Below are 20,724 nucleotides of genomic sequence, written 5' to 3'. Positions count from 1 at the left end.
AAAAAAATTATACTTGTAAGAATAATGTTTTGTATATGCAGGTGAGTTCTCTGGTGTGCTGCTGGGGGACAAAGGCTATGTCTGTGAGACATTTCTGATGACTCCCCTTACAGACCCCCAAACCCCAGCACAGCAAGCTTACAACCATGCCCATGCCAAAACCAGGGTTCGAATTGAAATGACCTTCGGCCTCCTGAAATCACGATTTCAGTGCCTGCACCACCTGAGGGTCTCCCCAGACAGAGCATATGACGTGACTGTTGCCTGCACAGTGCTGCACAATATTGCCAGTCTAAGAAAAGAAAGGGTTCCCAGAGTTGCTTTGGATGTTGATTGGGACAATGCTGCCATATTCCCAGATAACAGAAATGGTAGACTTGTTAGAGAACAATACATTGCAAATTATTTCAGTTAGTTTAGTTTTGATTTAGCCCATCCCTTAATAAAGGATCATGTAGGCTATATAACTTTTTCATGTGTACATGCATTTTATTTGGCATCGGTAGCACACACTGTGGTTATCTTCCCAAATTCTAGTTCCACTTCACTGGATCAATAACTATAAAGTGTACTTGACATTCATAAAAAAAAAAAATAAAAAATAAAAAAAGTTACAAGACCACAATGGTTTTGGAATATTTTTCTTTTATTATTTTGCTGTTATCACTTGTCAGCTTGGAAAAAAATTATGATGATTTATACATTGTGTCACAGTCATGGTTACAGTATGAACTGAAGTCACTTACTTCTCTTTCTAGTTTCTGGATTTCCAGTTCTAGTTTCCTCAGTGTCTTTCGTTTAATTTGCATCTCAAGGTCCATGTCCTGCAGCTTTCTTTTGTTCACATCAATCTTGACTTCTGTCAGCTCGATCTGTCTCTTAAGATGCATTCTGTAGAGGTATCTGACAGTTTGTGAACTCTGTGAACACCTTTTAGTTAGCATTGCAGAATTTTTGCATAATGTAAATTTACTGTAGGCAATACTCACTATGTTACCAGGCTGCTTATCAGGCTGCCCAATGTCAGGATCCTGTAACAAATTATATTTTCTATTAGTACAACTTCCCTGACTTCTTATCTATTGTGAACTTAAAAAATGTGTCTATTTCCACAAAATTGACATGATACCTCGAGCCTTCTGGAGTCCAGAGACACGGTCTCATCATCGGCAGAAGTGCACTCCGCTGCTGTAGATGTGGCTTCCCTCTGCCATATTCAGTACTTGTATTGATATTTTTGACAGGACATGCAAAGCCTATGATTTAATAAACAGTACTCACCGATGAATTATAGTCTGGTGGCTCCAAAAGTGTAAGGGTGTTACCAGCCACTGCAAGGTAAGGCAAAGTCACACAGTCCACATAACAAAATATATATGGATTTCAATATTTTCCATGTGCAGTAGTATGGCAATAATGTACCTTGTATGAGGAGGCCAGTATCCCTTGCTGGGCCAGAGTCAGTGGCTGTCCCTTCCTGGATCCCTTCAATCACTGGCTTCCCTTTATTTAAGTCCAGGGCCAGCTCCTCTGCTGTGGTGAAGTCTTGGGTTGGAGGGCCACCCCCCGTACCAGATATATGACTCTTTTTTTTTTTTTTTATTGCTAAAATCAGCACAGACAGTAAAATGTCATCAAACATATCACATGTTCTCCGCAAACAAGTCACTTACCAGCATGCATATTCTTGTATTTAATCTTGACTTGCAGCCAAGTCCTTTTTTGGCTAGACATGTTTGCTCTTTAAGAGGAATAGATAGATACAAATGATAAAGATGGGTAAAAATAGAGCAAATTATACGATTATAGATTACATCAAATCAATTAGAAACATAACCTACATACAAATAGATAAGAGTAATAAGATTAAACAGATTATAGACATAAAAGAAACTAAATAGATCAAATAGATGCACATAGTGGGTAAGTGTTTGCAATTATTCTTCTGTTAAATGCATGTCCACTGGTCACATTTAAAGCAAAGTATACAATTATTTTTGAAAATGACAAGAAACTCCTTGGAGCACAGGTTATTTGGACTACTTACGCATTATTTGGAGTCCGCTATTGTTTGCCAGGCATTCTCTCTTGGCTTTATTACAGCAGCTGTATTGCCTTTTAATAGGTTTCACTTCTTCATACGTTTCCATAAGAAGCTGTTGCTCATTAGGCGAAAAGTATGCCGCACGGGTTTTGTCCATTTTTGCATCGGTGATTCTGTGATCGATTTCGTGATCTTTTTAAGAATGCTGTGAACGTGCATTTATCCAAACTTTATACACCTGGCTTGACATATCCGCGCGTTCTCATCCTGGCTCAGCAAACGTGCAACGGATTAAGCCAGGATGCACTGATTAAACTAGGTCAAGCCGCGACTGTTCTGGTATCCTGGTTTTCTTAATTCGACTTTTGTGCAATACCCCTCTGATTCCACCCCAGCGTGTTTCCCCTGTCTTCATGTGATATTGTCTGTGTGTGAGTTCACCTACCGTCTCCATTCGCCCTTCCAGCACTTCAACCTGCCACGATACACAACCCTGCAAGACAAAGGACAGTATCAGTATTCCCGTTATCACTTGTCAAGGACTATATCTACCATTTACTCACCTGCTTTACTGTTTACCTGCGGTCAGTCAATAAAAACCATCTACTTGCATTCCTATGTTACAACAGAGACACGGAGGCAGAGATATAAACAATCCAGGTAAGTTTTATTCACGTTTAAGCAGGGCACAGGGTGATGGTAAGCAGATAATGGGATGATGAGAGATGGAGAATATAATACTGTCCTGATTTTGTCTTGCAGATGCAGTGTGTGTGAGTGTGGTGGCTTTGTACTGGTGCTGATTGCGGTGCTGATGAGTCACAGGTGGCGGTGATCAGTATGCTGGTGATTGAGTGCGTGGGTAAGGGAGTGAGGTGGAACCTGACGTGTCTGTGACAGTACCCCCCCTCCCACGGCCCGCTCCTGAGGGCCGCGGACCCCGACGTCGTGGTGGTCTTCCTCTAAGACGTGGGGCAGGTCTGTCTGGGTGATTGGCGTGGAAGGTCTGTAACAGGATAGGATCAAGGATATCATTCTTGGGAACCCATGAGCGTTCTTCGGGGCCATAGCCTTCCCAGTCGACGAGGTATTCGAGCTGACCACCACGGCGCCGGAAATCCAGGATTTCATGAACCACGTAAGCTGTGCCGTCCTCCAGGATGAGTGGAAGGGGGGGCTCGGCGGCTGCCACGTCAGGTTCTGTGGAGGGAAAAACAGAAGGGTGGTGTGGTTTAAGCAGTGATACATGGAATGTAGGGTGGATTCTACTGTACTGTGCTGGGAGTTGAAGACGGTAGGTGACGGGGTTGATCTGCCGGATGATGGTGAATGGACCAATGAAGCGGGGACTCAGCTTCTTGCAGGGCAGACGCATCCTGATGTCCCTGGTGGACAGCCAGACCTTCTGCCCCGGTTGGTATACTGGAGCGCCGAAGGTCGGCTGTCGTCTTGCGTCTGCGCAGGGCTCTCTGCAGTTGGTGATGAGCTGAGTCCCAAACCCTCTCGCTCTCCTGGAACCAGTAGTCGACTGCGGGGACGTTGGAAGGTTCCCCATCCCAGGGGAACAGTGGGGGTTGGTAGCCGAGTACGCACTGGAAGGGTGTCAGTGCAGTTGTGGCTTGGCGGAGGGAGTTCTGTGCGTACTCGGCCCAACCCAGGTACTGGTTCCAGGAGTTCTGGTGGCCGTGACAGAAGGTACGCAGGAAGCAGCCTATCTCCTGGATCTTGCGTTCCGTCTGCCCGTTCGACTGAGGGTGGTATCCAATGACAGGCTGACGGTCACACCCAGGAGGGAGAAGAAGGCTTTCCAGACGTGGGAGACGAATTGGGGTCCTCTGTCGGAGACTATATCTTCAGGTATTCCATAATGACGAAAAACATGGTTAAACATTAACTCAGCAGTTGCCATAGCGGTAGGTAGACCCTCCAGGGGTATCAGACGGCAGGACTGAGAAGCGGTCTAGCACCACCAGGATGCATGTGTTACCGTCAGACTCAGGGAGATCTGTGACGAAGTCCACTCCCAGGTGTGACCAGGGTCTCTCAGGAACGGGCAGAGGTAGGAGCTTGCCGGTGGGAAGATGGCGTGGGCTCTTGGAGATGGCGCACTCCCTGCAGCCCTGCACGTACCTTCTGACATCGTTGGCCATGTTGGGCCACCAGAAGCGTTGTTTGAGCAACAAGAGGGTCTCATTGACCCCCGGGTGACCAGTGCCAAGTGAAGAGTGGGTATTGTGCAGAAGTGGAGTGCGACGTGCCCGTGTGACGTATCGCAAGCCTTGGGGGCAACCCGGCGGAGTGCGTGTGGAGGCATTGGAGGAGGGAATGGTTTCTTCGGACCACTGGATAGGGTTCACGAAGATGGACTCCAGCAGGATTGTCTCAGGAACTTCAGGCTTTTCCTCAGGGGAATGGAGGCGAGACAGGGCGTCAGCTTTGGTATTTTTTGAACCAGGGTGGTAGGAGATAGAGAAATTGAACCTTGAGAAAAACATGGCCCAGCGAGCTTGGCGAGGGTTGAGTCTTTTGGCAGCCTTCAGATATTCAAGGTTTTTATGATCAGTGAGAACTTGGAATGGGTGAGCAGCCCCCTCCAACCAATGCCTCCACAGGAGTTCGCGGTCACCGATGTCGTAATTGACCTCCGCCGGGTTGAGCTTGCGGGAGAAGAAGGCGCATGGATGGAGTCTACTTGGTGTCCCCTGCTGCTGTGATAGGACCGCTCCCACTCCGGTGGTGGAGGCGTCCACTTCCACGACGAATGGGAGATCTGGATTAGGGTGGACGAGGAGGGGAGCGGTGGTGAAGGCTCTTTTAAGGGTCTTGAAGGCATTGGTGGCTTGTTGGGACCAGGACAGAGACTTGGGCTGGTTACGGAGTAAGTTGGTTAGTGGACTGACGATGGTGCTGTAGTTCTTGATAAAACGGCGGTAGAAGTTGGAGAAACCTAGGAAGCGTTGGAGTTCTTTGATTGAAGATGGAGTGGGCCAGGACTGAATGGCGGAGACCTTCCCCTCTTCCATCCGGATGCCACTGTGATCTATTATGTACCCCAGGAATTGGACAGAGGGCTGGTAAAAGGAGCACTTTTCAGCTTTGAGGAAGAGGTGGAATTGCCGTAAGCGTTGGAGGACCTCCGCAACGTGGTGGCGATGTTCGGCCAAGCTCCGGGAGTAGATGAGGATGTCGTCAATATACACCAGAATGAACTTGTGGAGAAACTCCCGGAGCACCTCGTGTATGAAATCCTGGAATACGGAGGGGGCGTTGACCAGGCCATACGGCATGATGAGATACTCGTAGTGTCCGGTGGGTGTGACAAAGGCGGTCTTCCACTCGTCACCCTTGCGTATCCGGATGAGGTTGTATGTGCTGCAGAGGTCCAGCTTAGTGAACACAGTGGCACCACGGAGATGTTCCAGGGCCGCTGGGACGAGGGGAACCGGGTAGCGGAATTTAACTGTGATTTTGTTGAGGGCACGGTAATCAATGCAGGGCCTCAAGCCTCCGTCCTTCTTCGCCACAAAAAAGAAGCTTGAAGCATCAGGGGAAGTAGACGGGCGGATGTAACCTTGGTTGAGGGCGTCTTTGATGTATTCCTCCATGGCCTTCTCCTCCGGTATTGACGGGGTAAATGCATCCCCTGGGCACTGGTTCACCCGGTAGCAGATCGATGGCACAGTCCCATGGCCGGTGTGGAGGAAGCTTGGAGGCGCGTTGCGGGCAGAAAACGTCACTGAAGGGGGCGTAGTCCGGGGGAACATCCACAGAGCGTTTCTCGACAGGGCTTTCGACAGAGGTGGCGTTCATGGAGAGAAACTTGGAGAGTGGAGCCTTTGGAACAGGAAGCGCTGGGAAGCAATCTGGAAAGCAGTGGTCGCCCCACTTCAGGACTTCGCCCATGCGCCAAGAAATGGTGGGATTATGTTGTTCAAGCCACGGGCGCCCTAGAACCACGTCAGCGGTGGATTCCTCCAGAACCAGCAGATGGATCTTTTCTGAATGCAGAATACCAACGCAGAGTTGAAGTGGTCCCACACAATGACGGATGTTCTTACGGCTCAGGGGTTTGCCCGTGATGGAGTGGATTTGATAGTTAACCGGAGACGGGGAGATCTTGAGCTTGAGTTGTCGACAGAGGGCGCCTGAGATGAAATTTCTTGCTGACCCTGAGTCGAGGACCGCCACCACTGGAACAGAGGTATTTGCAGCAGTAAGGATTACAATAGTCATGAGTGGTTTCATTTTCTGAATGGAGGGGAAAATAGCACTCACCACGGGCCGAGGAGGACGGGTTGGGCATGTGGAGATGACATGCCCCGGAGATCCACAATATAAGCATAAGTTCAGGGTCAGCCTTCTTTGTCTTTCATTGGAGAGGAGACGTGAATGGTCGATTTGCATTGGCTCGGTGGCTGGTTCTGGGGAGCTGACGGGTTCAGACCGGCGGAGGAGGTTGGTGGCAGACGGCTGGCCCTGGTGCTCGAGGAGACACGACTGCATACGAGAACCCACGCGGATGCCGAGTTGGATGAAGCGCTCAAGTCCCATTGAGTCCTCGTATGCAGCGAGATGCAGCCGCACGTTGGGTTCCAACCCTTGACGGAAAGAGGTGATGAGGGCTTGTTCATTCAATCCGCTGGTGGCGGCTAGCGTTCGGAACTGCAAGGCATAATCATTTACAGAGAGATTCCTTTGCTTTAGATTATAGAGTTTCTCACCAGTGGAAGAATCCTTCAGAGGTTTCCCGAAGACCTCACGGAAGTGAGAGACGAACGCCGAATATGATTGGACAACAGGGCCTTTCTGAGTCCACAGAGAGTCTGCCCATTGCAGGGCCTTACCTTGCAGTTTCGAAACGTATTTTTGCCGTGTCGGTAGTGTAGAGGTGCGGCTGCATCTCCAGGACCAGTTCGCATTGTAGAAGGAATCCGCTGCATTCCTCCGCCGATCCTGAGTAGGGCGCCGGTTTGGCCCTGGGACTGGCGGTAAATGCTGGAGAAGGAGCGGTGACGGAGGGTGCGGAAGCTGCAGCGGTGGATGGTGATGGTGAGGATGGCTGTGGTGTGAGTGCTCGGCGCAGTGCATCCACGAGCTCTTGAAACGGGTCGTTGGTGCTCATGCTGTGAAGTTGTTAAGGTCCGGTCTTCTGTTACAACAGAGACACAGAGGCAGAGATATAAACAATCCAGGTAAGTTTTATTCATGTTTAAGCAGAGCACAGGGTGATGGTAAGCAGATAATGGGATGATGAGAGATGAAGAGAATATAATACTGTCCTGATTTTGTCTTGCAGATGCAGATGATGGAAGGAGCTGGCGGAGACACTCACACACACAAGCAGGTAAGTACACACGTAGAACAGGAGACGAGGGAGCTGGAGGAGACGACTGGAGCAGGTAGAGATGGCTTTGGGAGTCCTTAAGGTAAGCATACACATGTCGTAGTGCAAACAAGACCGGACAGTGAGTGTGTGTGAGTGTGGTGGCTTTGTACTGGTGCTGATTGCGGTGCTGATGAGTTACAGGTGGCGGTGATCAGTATGCTGGTGATTGAGTGCGTGGGTAAGGGAGTGAGGTGGAACCTTACGTGTCTGTGACATCCTATTGTTTCTGACCCTAACAATATGATTATTGAAATGATGTTAGCTGTTCATTTTGTTCCACAGCCAAAACATTTTTTGTGATAAAGTTGAATTCTTTTTAAAGCATTTTGCACTTATTTTATCTGATCACTCTGCACAATTTAGAAACAACATAAATCAACAGCACTACTGAAGCAGAAAACTTTGTGGAAAAAAATCTGGAAAGATTTGTCTTCCAATATTTTAAAACCTCTGTTACTGATACAGATGGCAGTTTAGTTTATTTTAATTTTTTTTTAGATTTGACAGGTCTCTCACTTGGACATTATAGGGAGAAAACCTTCATATTGTTATTCATGCTTCATTGATTCTCCACTATCGTACTTGACCTCACTTCTGGATGAAAAAATTATTTATTTAAATACTTGTATTTTTACTTGAGTACCGTTGTCAGGTGTCTCTACCCACCTCGGCTCAAGTCTCCAAACACTGACAATCATCAACCTGATCGGACCAGTGTTTATCACTGGAACTTTAACCTGTTTTGTAGGACTTTGCCCTGTTCAAACACACCCACTGTTCAGAAACTTCACCCTCTTACAACACTTACCAGGAAGAGACTGACTTGTTTCTCCTTACTGTCATACTGACTTTATCTCTACAAAAGCATAAAAGAATAGTATATCAATGAAGAACAAAGAGAAAAGCTTTCAAGAAGGATTTTTGAGAAGATTGTTTCTGAACAGACAGCAGATCTTTGTGGTTATTCGTTTTTGAAACCATCATTCAGAAAGTGAAAGTAAAGTTTAGATTGCAGGAGCTCAAACAGTGAAAATGGCTTCACTATCTGAAGATGATCTTTCTTGTCCCGTGTGTCATGAAATCTTCAGTGTTCCTGTTCTTCTGTCATGTAGTCACAGTTTCTGTAAAGAGTGTCTTCAACAGTTCTGGACAATCAAGGAAACTCAGGAGTGTCCTGTCTGCAGGAGAAGATCCTCAAAAGAAAATCCTCCGGTTAGTCTTGCATTAAAGAACTTGTGCGAGTCGTTCCTGAAGGAGAGAAATGAGAGACGTTCATCAGGATCTGAGGAGATCTGCAGTTTACACAGTGAGAAACTCAAACTCTTCTGTCTGGAGGACAAACAGCCTGTGTGTTTAGTGTGCAGAGATTCAAAACAACATGAAAATCATAAATTCAGACCCATCGGTGAAGTGGTTTCATCATATAAGGTAAGACGGATAAACACTTGTTTCAGCTTATGTATTACATATATGAACATATTACAGAAATCTCTGGTGTCTTATAGATTTTCACTTTAAATTCTAGGAGGATCTCAATACAGCACTGAAGTCCTTACAACAGAAACTTAAACACAATGAAAACATTAAAGGAGAGATTGAGAAAACGGTTCAACACATCAAGGTGAGGATTGATTCTTTTGACATATTCAAGAGTTTGATTAGAAGAGATGAATTGATTTGTGTGATATAATTACATGTTCCTTTATTGACTAGAACACACACACACACAGTCGTTCGTGTATATCGATGATCAAGTGTGTATATCTCTGTCAGCTGATTATTCAGCAGTGGGTGGGAATAATGTGCTGACATTATTTATCTACCTGAGGTGGGACAAAGTCATTATTATGCAAGTCACAAGTAAGTCTCAAGTCTTTGCCCTCAAGTCCCGAGTCAAGTCGAGTCAAAGATGAGGCAAGTCCCAAGTCGAGTCAAAAGTCAAAGCCAACAAGTCTCAAGTCGAGTCCAAGGTCCTACCATTTTAGTTTCGAGTCATTTCAAGTCCTCTTACCACAGAAATAAAATTTCTACAAATCATGTATGTCTGTAAGATTTGTATTTATTTAAACCTTTTTTTATACAATGACATTAATCAAATACAGTAAAAAAAAAGAAAATTTTAATTTTCACAAAAAATAGGGGTGCTAGGGGGGCCATGGCAAGTTGGCATGAAAAGTACAGCAAAATAAAATAATTGAATGAATTAAATAACTAAAGTAAACCAAATAAAAAATTAGTTAATATTATTATTCAAACGAAGCAAAAACGATTGAGCCTATTTTGCCGATGTTTTGCACTGGGTGGGGGCAAGGCCAACTTCACGCAGTGATTGACAGGGTGGGACGGGCACATGATCGGCTCAGAATGCATTTTCAAATTGCACATTGAATTTTGCTACATTCATTGCGGGACACTTAATAGAAATGCAATCACAAGTGTCTTACCTGTGAGTGTAAATGCAATTAAGAAAAAAATAACATTTAAATTACAATTTTGCTACAGTTTTTGCTTGAACATGTTAATAATTTCTGTAATACATTTTAATTTTAATTTTGCAACTTATAAAGCGTTAAAATTATTATTCAATTTACATATTAAAACTAGTGTATGAAATGGCAAATGTAAATTATATAATTGAATTTTCATTTTCATTTTGCACCACACATTGCACAAATGTATGGGAAAATTCAAATTTAAATACAGAAATGCATTGCCATTTTGCATATTACATTTCAAATTGAATATTGCTACACATAAGCTTCCATACAGTTCAGCTTAGTTGTGATTAACCAAAATTACATAAACGACCTCAATGAGGCAGCACACCAGCAACTCTGAAACTGAATAATTGAAAGAGTAAAACTGGAAGGCCTGTTTTTGTCAAATTGCAACTCGTTTTTTGTCGACTACCTCATAATTGTTATAGCTGTGACGAGCAGGGCGGGCGAGAGCCGTGAGGGAACGGCGCGAGGCCGGTGACGCGAGTGATAATGAGCGAGTCATTATCTCGAGTCTCTCACGGAGGAGCTCCGGAGGCATAAAAGGAGGAGCAACGTCAGTGAAGGACGAGAGAGGACCAGGCCAGGACTTTATTTTATGTTTTATTATGTTTGTGTGGCCGGCAGACGTCGGCGAGGGTCTGCCGGCATTACTTTCGTTTTGTATTTGTTTATTTTGGTATTAAACTTTTGTTGAACGTTCGCCGGTTCCCGCCTCCTCCTTCCCACATTTACACACTTTTTTTCCAGGTTTTCATGGGAAGTAGCAAGTCTTCTCGAGTCAAAAGGCGCAAGTCCAAGTGAAGTCACGAGTCATTGATGTTAAAGTCCAAGTCGAGTTGCAAGTCTTTGTACATTTTGTCGAGTCGAGTCTGAAGTCATCAAATTCATGACTCGAGTCTGACCCAAGTCCAAGTCACATGACTCGAGTCCACACCTATGGTGATTGATAGTGTGTATTTTCACCCTACAGACACAGAACATCTACTACTACAGCACTAGTGCTTCAGAAATTAAAGCTGTAGTGAACTAACCCACATTTACTCACTCAGTCTTCATGCTGCTCCAGAATCAGTTGGTCTTTGAGATGATTGAAGTGAATGTGATCTGATTTCAGTCTCAAGCTGAGCACACAGAGCGTCAGATTAAACAGCAGTTTGAGAAGCTTCATCAGTTTCTCAGAGATGAAGAAGAAGCTACAATCACTGCACTGAGGGAGGAAGAGGAGCAGAAGAAGCAGATGATGAAGGAGAAGCTGGAGGAGATGAACAGACACATCTCAGCTCTTTCACACACAATCAAAGACATGGAGGAGATGATGAAAGCCAGTGACGTCTGTTTTCTGAAGGTCTGATTTCAGATCATTGGTTGATCATTGGTTCATTGATTGAGTTCTTGATGATAAATGGTGTGTTTGTTCTGCAGGAGTTTCCAGTCTCGATGGAAAGGTGAGTGATCTGCTCCTGTCTCTGGTCTCTCTGGTTCTGATCCAAAGCCACTGCAGTTCTGACTCCTGAATGTTCTTCCAGAGTCCAGAGATCACGGCCGGATCCACAGATGGCTTCTGGAGCTTTGATTCATGTGCCACGTTACTTGGGCAACCTGCAGTTCAGAGTCTGGAAGAAGATGCAGGACATCGTCCAAAACAGTGAGTCTGACTGCAGGAGATCTGAGCTGGAAATGATGGAGGGGTGGAGAGTTAGAGGTGCTTCATGATAGATAAAGGCTGGAATACACTACATGACTTTTAAAATCTGAACAGATTTTTAAACAGCAGGCATCATACACTTGCAAACTTTGTAAATGGTTACAGAGAAAGGCTGGGGATCATACACTACACCATAGGCGCCGATTTATGTTTCTGCTGGTGGGTGCCCAGTAACAACACCCCTCTCCCCCTTTTTTATGTTATAGTTTCATTCTTACATCTACATTACAATATTAGTATTGTGCTACTACACTGTAAAAAATGATTTTTTGAACTTGTAAATACAGATAACATAATTTAAGTATATTTTACAAACAAATCCTATTTTGTCTTCTTACTTCAGAATGTCATGTTTAATTCAATAAACTACTTAAGTTTTAGTTTTATTTTATTGTGCTTAAATACATAAGTAAATTGAAATGGAACCCCCCAAGTAATATTTACTTAGTATATGAACTATAATGAACTAATGCAAAAAATGACAAAAGCAAGTAAAACTTACTCCACGAAGCCAGGCAATCTGTGCGCATGCGCTCTTGGTCCCCGAAGTGGCGCGCAGAGGAAGAGGAAAGCAACGGAAAATTTCCTGGAAGGACGATTTGATTTTTACACGGTAAGTTATAAAATATTTGTTTATTTAGTTATGTTTCCAGAGAAGTATTTTGCAATTAAGCTGTCTGCAGTTCTGGTGGTTAAAGAGTTAACGCATTAACTGTTATAGTCGTCGACAGAGTTGAGTTTGCTAAAGAACCGATTAGCACAAATATCCGTTATTAGCAAACGGCATCTGTCTTGTATTTTACATGTAATCTACGGAGAAGTTTAATGTAACGTTACAGTGAAGTTTAAAATAAACTTTGCCGGACGAGAGCGGCGCGATGCGTCGCGACAAATGCCAATAGAAGGGCGTCTGTTTATTCATCTGTGTGAATAAATAATTGTGCCCTCATGTGCTATCTGAATTATAAATACAAGTTTTCTAATTAGAAACTGGACATGTACAGCATCGAAAGTCAAATTTACGAACCTAGGATTATACCCGAGCCCTGAGATGGGTGCCCATTAACTTTAAACGCGATGTAGAAAACCACTAATACCCCATAAATCCACATCAACTACACTGCTTTGTCTTATTTATAAAATCGGTAAGCATTTGATGCATATTAATCAAGTAAAACAAAGATTATAACTTACTCCCTATTGAAGCTATACAATAGTGATACATTTTCTAGTGTATGTGTTCAGGCAGCCTTAAAGGGATAACGTTAGTTCACCCAAAAATAAAAAATTTCTTCACCCTCAAGTTGTGCCAAACCTGCATACATGTCTTTCTTCTGCTGAACAAAAAAGAAGATATTTTGAAGAATATGGGTAACGTTAACCAAACAGTTGATGGACCCCATTGACTTCCATAGTATGAAAAAAATAAAAATAAATACTACAGAAGTTAATGGGGTCCATCAACTGTTTGGTTATCAAAAATATTCAAAATATCTTATGTGTTTAGCAGAAGAAAGAAATTCATACAGGTTTGGAACATCTTGAGGGTGAGTAAATGATGAAAGAATTTTCATTTTTGGGTGAACTATCCCTTTAACTCTACCAGATGATTGAAAATTTATTGTTGATAGGCTACTTACTTGAATGCAGTTGTTCCAAAATAAATTAACTGTTCAAATTTTAAAACAAGTATATTTATTCAAATTTTATTAAAAGAAATCTATTTCTGACATTAACATTTCTAACATATGTTCCACAGATTGCACTCACCGTTAAAGCTCATGCAAGGTAAGTTGGCAATACTTCTTACAGCCTATGCAACACTGATTAAGCTTGCAGTATTCACTCTGCCAGGACATGTATATAGTTGTATGTAGATGGAAGTGTACACTGTTAATGTTCGCTGCATTTTACTTTTGTTTTTAACAGCAAGTTGAAGATAAGCAAGATGCTGTTATTCGCTGGAAGAATCATCTGAGGAGCTCATTGAAGCCTACCAGGTACATTAACAGGAGAATTCAAATTTCGTTTTGACTTAGCATATGTACAGTACTGCAGAAGTCTAAGGCACATTAGTATTTTCATCCCCAAAAATGTTTATTTCTTTTTATATCTTTGTGCTCTAGTTTGTCATGAAATATCAGTTTACATTCCTAAACATTAATTTTGCCATTATTTTTAATAATCCAGTGAGATTTTTGTATGCACAGGCAGTCTGACAACAGTTGGTGCTCCACAGAAGATCTGGTCTCACCATTATTGAGTCTGTCTATTATAACATGAAGAAAGAAATGAAGTTGAGAATAAATGCGAAAATTAAGAAAAACTGTGGCAATGTCTGCAAAATGTAAAAAAAAAAAAATAAAAATAAAAAATACATGCAAAGCTATCGGAAAAACAATATCAAGTGTACTAGGCCAAAAACTGTTTAAAGTGCAAAGGGCGATCACACCAAATATTGATTTAATCAATAGAAGATAAATGAAAATCAATTTATGAAAGCATTTTAAAGGCATCCTCACTTTACAGAATTTTTACACAAGTGCCTAAAACCTTTTACAGTACTGTAGCTTTGCAGGTATTTTTTAATCGACTTGCAGATACAGTTCTTCTGGATTTAGTCTGTCATAGTCCCTCTTTCCCTCTTTCTTCATGTAATAACAGATTTAATGATGATGAGACGAAATCTGTGTGTGGCACTTATCACATAAAATTAAAGAGAACATTCAACTGTACAGTATTGTAAACACTTTGCATTTATTTGTGTATTTGACAGGATGTCAGCAGAGACATGATTAAAGATTGCTTCACCAGTCATGTAACGGAGATCATTGAACTGGGCAGCACTGTAGGAGAGGAATATGCCAACATAGCTGATATCGTTATCGTCATTGTGGGAACTAAGGTGCTGTTTTACTCTGATTAAAGGTGCTGTTTAAGCTTTCTGAACCACACATTGGCAGCAATGTCAATGGACCTTTTAAGGTCTGGATAAATAGTAAATACATAGTTAAAATAGTCATTGTGACTACAGTGGTTCAACCGTAATATTTTGAAGAGAGGTATACTTTTTGTGCACAAAACCAAAACATATTCATTCAACAATTTGAACCGTTTCATACCTAGTGAACTCAGTGCAGGTTTCCATGTTTACGTCTGAATGCCGGCTCATTTTATTAGCCGCCTCCTGCGTCAGCATCAAACCCATGTGTTGTGCTGCTCAGCTTCGGCCAATACTGAGTCGGCATATGGATGTAAACATGGAAGCCTGCATTGTCACTACCTATGACAATGGTTCAAATTGTTGATTTAAGTCTTTATTTTTGTTTTGTTTTGTGTACAAAAAGTATTCTTGTTGCTTCATAACATGAAGGATGAACCACTGCAATCATGTTGACTATTTTTACGATGTTTTTACTTTTTTTCCAGACCCCAAAAGGTGCAATGACATTGCTGCCTATGTGTGCTTCAGAAATCCTCGGAAGATGAACAAAGGTTTTATGGGTGTGGAATGACATGAGGGTGAGTACTTAATGAGAGAAATTTCATATTTGGGTGAACTTACCCTTTAAACTATCCCCCAAAGCTGGGCTGGGTGCTTTAAAGGGTTAGTTCACCCCAAAATGAAATTTCTCTCATTAATTACTCACCCTCATGTCGTTCCACACCCGCTAGACCTTCGTTTATCTTTGGAACACAAATTAAGATTATTTCTGATGAAATCTAAGGGTATCTGATCCACACATTGGCAGAAATGTCATTGCATTGTTTGATGTTCAGAAAGGTAGTTAAATATTTTTTAAAATAGTCAACGTCGCTACTGTGGTTCAATCTTAATGTTATGAAGTGATAAGAATACTTTTTGTGGTTTAAATTGTTGAATAAAGTGGTTATTTGTTTGTTTTTGCACACAAAAAGTACTCTCGTTGCTTCATAACATAGAGGTTGAACCACTGCAGTCACATTGACTATTTTAACAATGTTTTCAATTACCTTTCTGGATGTCGAAAAGTTCAATGACGTTGCTGCTAATGTGTGGTTCAGAAACTCTTGGATTTCATCAAAAGTATCTGCAAAAAGTCTGCTAGTTGGCCATTTTGTTTGACACTTACACTTTTTGTATTTGCTCATTTGTTCAGCAAGTCTCTAAAAAGGTTTATTTTAAATTAAGTTTGTACTATACTGTACTGTTTCAAAGAAACATTGTAATGCAGTGTAATGTATAAGTAAGTGTTGTATGTAAGATCACATTTAAGCATCTCACGTTAAATTGTTGTGCTCTGTTAAACACATTGAAACATCTGTGATAGGATAAAGATGCAGAACCACTTTGGCCATGTTTTTGGCCAACAGCAGTTAATCTTAATGAATGTGTCCATTAATTTTTGTCCATTTGTTTTATCATTGCCTTTGTTTAATCTGTTTTTTGAAGAGTTTAATTCAAATAAAAGTACTCAAGGAAAATGTTTGTTAGTGTTGTTTTTACTGAAAACATCCGTAGTAATACATCACAAATTATATTAAGTAATGTTTAAATAACATTTGAAGTAAAGGTTACTCAGAATAACTAAGAAAGATAACTAGGACTCTTAAGTAAAAGAAATGCAATAAATCCTAATATATTTATAAGCATTACTTAAGTAAAATTTACAAACAAAGAGTCAATAAAATTTACTGGGAATTCCCAAGTAAACTTAACTTAAAATTGTCTAATTAAAGCTACTAATAATCATGTTTAGGCTTTTACTTGGCAATTGTTTGTAAATTTACTAGCCTTTTCTGAGTGAAAAAAATTTCCAAGCTTTTTTCAAGTAAATCCTACTCCAAATTTTTTACAGTGTAATATATTATAGACAAATCCGCACTTAGTTTTCATATTCCCCATTGGTCTTGTGGTAGAATTTGTGTTAATAGAGTCAGAAGTTCTAATTATCAGTGGTTCGAATCCGTTTTCGAATATTTTTTTTCTTTTTTTTCTCATCAAGATCAAAGCAGTTTATTTATGATTGTAAATCATTAACAAGGACAAATTTGTGAGCATTTTAATAGTGACTTCGCTGGAAAGAAGAGTCGAATCGTGATAGATTGACACGCATGTATGAAGAAGACTGTACACGAGTCACTATAGACCGTTACTCCACTTATAACAGCGGCAAAAGCATTTCAAAAACAACACGTTCCAGCACCAGATAGCCTATTATTTAGCTCAAATGAACGTCAAATGAAAGTCAGCTTCTGGCAACTTTAAATCCAGGAAAGAAGACCATTTTAGAGTCAGGGCAAGGACAGTTTGAGTTATGATTCTGAATCTGAGCGAGCGCAGGAGTGAAGGAAATCCGACTGCGAGTTGAGAGATTTGTTGAGAGGGAGCCTCAACACTGGATGCGTTCTCGACTTTTGCCATTAAAATAACATCATAGAAACAGCCTTAAATAAACTATAAAACAAAAAAAATAAGGATCGTTTCTGATAGCTGCAATCAATTTTTTACTTGTTAAAATCCATGGAGAATATCTCGTAATTTTCCGTGGGTGCTCAACCATTTCTGTGGGTGCTCCAGCCCCGGAAATGGGATCGGCGCCTATACACTACATGACTTTATAATCGTTCCCAACACAAACAGAAACTTGTGCCTCATTGTCAGGAGACACATGACAGACAAGTGACACAAACACAGGAGATAAGATGACTCGCAGTTGTGGAAAATTTGAGTTGTGTGTTTGGAGATGGGCAGGGGTGGGTAGACACAGTCAGTATGGACAGATTACAACAGGAGTTAGAGGTAACTAGTGTAGTTTATCTATGTTGTTACCTTTAATCCATTATCAAGTCGCTGTGTACATTTACTGTAATATAATCAAACATTCGCAGCTATTGACATTTTAATCCGGCTACATATCCATATAAAGTGTGAATGTGGAGCCCTGGATAATTATGAATATTAACATAGTTAATAATGAATGAATCCAGATTTATCTCAGAATGTGGTTTGCTAACTCTCTCAAGACAAAGCTAACAGTACAATACTTACTGAAGCAGTTTTTCCTTCATGGCGGAGCTCCACTTAGTATTCTTCAGTGATTTTTCTGTATTTATTAGAAAGAATTTCCATATTTTTTTAACCTGGGCGTAAGCTGTATTAACTCGACTGTGTGATGAAACTGCTGCAAACGGCAGATTCTACGTTTTCTCATACATTTATTTCACGCATGTCATCCCAGGTGAAAAAAGTACACTTCTATAATGTACTTAAAGTGCTCTATTTTCGCAAACTAATTTTGTACTTAATTAGTACTAAAGAAGAATTTTTAGTATATTAAGATCATCTTAAGAACATCTAAGTGTACTCAACTCTGCTATTTTGAGACAGCAGAAATATGAACTAAAATGTGCTTTTAATACACTATTTCTGTATTAAGCTTTTTAAACATTTAAAAACATATTTAGCTTTTTTATATTTAAAAACATATTTAGCTGCCACTTATAGTACACTATGTGCGCAAATGTACTATAAGTGGCATCTAAATATGTTTTTTAAATACAGAAATAGAAACACATTTTTCATATTTCATGCTGTCTCAAAATATCAAACATGGTTTTAAATCCTCAGACTGGATGGAATCAAAGGCTGAAGCTAAAGACTTTGTCAACTGGAGTTTGAACAGCTTTTTCTCATTTGAACTTTCTGTCAGTGACAATCAGTGGGATTTTACAGAGTTTTGATCGTTATTTTTAGGAAAACCGTAAGTCTGATCAGATATAAAAGATAAAGTAACCCGAGTCAGAACAGTCTGAGGGTTTGGTGGTTGTTCAGAGGAGTTACAATCAGAAAATTTAATCTCAGAATCATAGTAGTATTAATAATAATTTCTCAAGCCAACATGATTAGTTAATCAAACACAACAGTGAGAATAAACTATTTTAAACCAATAAAGACTGTAAGAGTCAATAAAATGAAGATGATCAGATGCTGCTGAAGATCAGACACACACTTACAGTTTTTCATCTACAGCAGAAATCTCATCAGATCTCAGTGATTTATTGTGATTTTAATTGATGGTCACAAATGTCAGAATCACACATTTAATTTTTGCAGTTGATGATAAAATGAGTGTGAAACTAATAACAGCACTGACAGTGATCAGAGGAAAGTGTGTTTGATCAACAGTGTCATAATTTATAATAATCTGTGTTGGTTCACTCTTGATCATTATATGAACATCAGAATAAAAGCATCTGTTGATTGTGTCTCATCAGCTCCTGTCATTCTGGATCCAAACACGGCTCATCCAGGTCTCGTCCTGTCTGATGATCTGACCAGTGTGAGATACAGCAAGATTGATCAACCTCTTCCTGATAATCCAGAGAGATTTAACATCTATGCCTGTGTTCTGGGTTCTGGGTTCAGAGGGATTTAACTCAGGAACACACTGCTGGGATGTGGAGGTTAAAGAGAGTTCAGACTGGATTCTTGGAGTAACTACAGCATCAAAACAGAGGAAGGGAGAAGATTTCTCTAACACTGATGATGTCTGGAGTGTGGACTGCAGTCAGTTTAATCAGAAGCTTGATCGTGTGAGAGTGAATCTGGACTATGACAGAGGAACGGTGTCATTCTCTGATCCTGTAACAAACACACATCTACGCACACACACAACCACCTTCACTGACACACTCTTTCCATACTTCTGGTGTTCTGACTCTCTGAGGATCTTACCGGTCAATAGTCAGTAATCGTCACTCCTGTAGGTCTGGATCTTCTGCTTTCATCATAAATAAATAAATCATGTAATGTTTTTGTAGAAATTACAGTATAATGCTGTAAAGCAGAAATATGTTTTAGAAAGGATGTGTAAAAATGAAACAACTTGTGTTAAATTTTTACACATTAATGGGTGTTTAGGAATAATGCATATTTTGTTAATTTTAACTCATTCATTGTGTTGATGAGTTAATAAGTGTGTCAGAAAGATTAAAACAAAGAAAATGTGTAAAATTACCATGTGCTGTTCTTGTCACGGGAAATCACAGAAACAGGCAAGTAGATCCAAGTGCAGCTTTTTAATGAGGCTAATCCAAAACATAGTCGTCCAAGCAAAGATCAAAATCCATCCAACAGTCCATAACAAAAACAGGAAAACACAAACAGAAACCTGTGACCGTAAATTAAACCACCATGACAAGAACAGAACAAACACAGACTAAATAGACAGACACTGATTACAGAACTCAAAACAGCTGAGTGTAATGACAGGGATAACGAGTCCAGGAGTGAGTTATGGGAAATGTAGTCTGAAACAGTGAAACAAGGTCCGGGGTGGAGTGCCCTCTGGTGGCTAGACAGGGCACTCCAACTGGTGGTCGTGACAGTACCCCCTCCCTACGGAGCGGATCCCAGACGCTCCAACAAGACCCAATAAAAAACAAAAACTCAGGAGGGAGGTGGACCGGAGGAGGACCAGGGGCGGGATGGTGGGCCCAGACCAGAGTCCCCGGCTGAGGGCCAGGGGGGAGCCGGAGGAACAGACCATCGGGGTTCCATGAAATTCGGGGTCCAGGCTAAATGCCAGGGCGGCGCTGGGGGAATTGACCAGGCAGGTTCCCGCAGGTCTAGAGTCCTGGCTGGTTGCCAGGGCGGCGCTGGAGGAACTGACCAGGCAGGTTCCAGCGGGTTCAACGGCCGGGGCAGTGGCAGCAGGGCAGGAAGCCTGGACGACGGTGGCAGGACAGAAGGCTTGGTTGACGGCGGCAGGGCAGAAGGCTTGGTTGATGTTGGCAGGGCAGACGACCTGGGCGGCGGCGGCAGGGCTGGCGGCCTGGGCGGCGGCGGGGCTGGCGGCAGGGCTGGCCAAGGGTGCTCCGTGGTCGTATCAGGAAGAGCGGGCAGCTCGGTGATGGCAGCAGACTCAGGCTGCTCAGGGACGACAGCAAGTTCGGGCTGCTCTGGGACGACAGCGAGTTCAGGCTGCTCGGGCTGCTCTGGGACGACAGCGAGTTCAGGCTGCTCGGGCTGCTCTGGGACGACAGCGAGTTCAGGCTGCTCGGGCTGCTCTGGGACGACAGCGAGTTCAGGCTGCTCGGGCTGCTC

The 20,724-nt window shown here is 42.0% G+C and overlaps 1 long non-coding RNA gene and 1 pseudogene across 1 annotated transcript; both read left to right on the top strand.

The window, feature by feature from the left end:
• The first annotated feature begins 8,239 nt into the window (after positions 1-8,239).
• LOC137035520 (zinc-binding protein A33-like) lies at positions 8,240-20,041 on the top strand (annotated as a pseudogene).
• On the top strand, positions 13,176-14,642 carry LOC137035539 (uncharacterized). The gene is made up of 3 exons (XR_010897084.1): positions 13,176-13,424; positions 13,566-13,636; positions 14,413-14,642. It is a non-coding gene; the product is annotated as an uncharacterized lncRNA (long non-coding RNA).
• Positions 20,042-20,724: the final 683 nt, after the last annotated feature.

This window comes from Chanodichthys erythropterus, chromosome 14 (assembly GCF_024489055.1).
Source record: "Chanodichthys erythropterus isolate Z2021 chromosome 14, ASM2448905v1, whole genome shotgun sequence".
Classification (NCBI taxonomy): domain Eukaryota; kingdom Metazoa; phylum Chordata; class Actinopteri; order Cypriniformes; family Xenocyprididae; genus Chanodichthys; species Chanodichthys erythropterus.
Note: the sequence above shows the minus strand (reverse complement) of the source record. Positions and strands in the feature narration are given on the sequence as shown.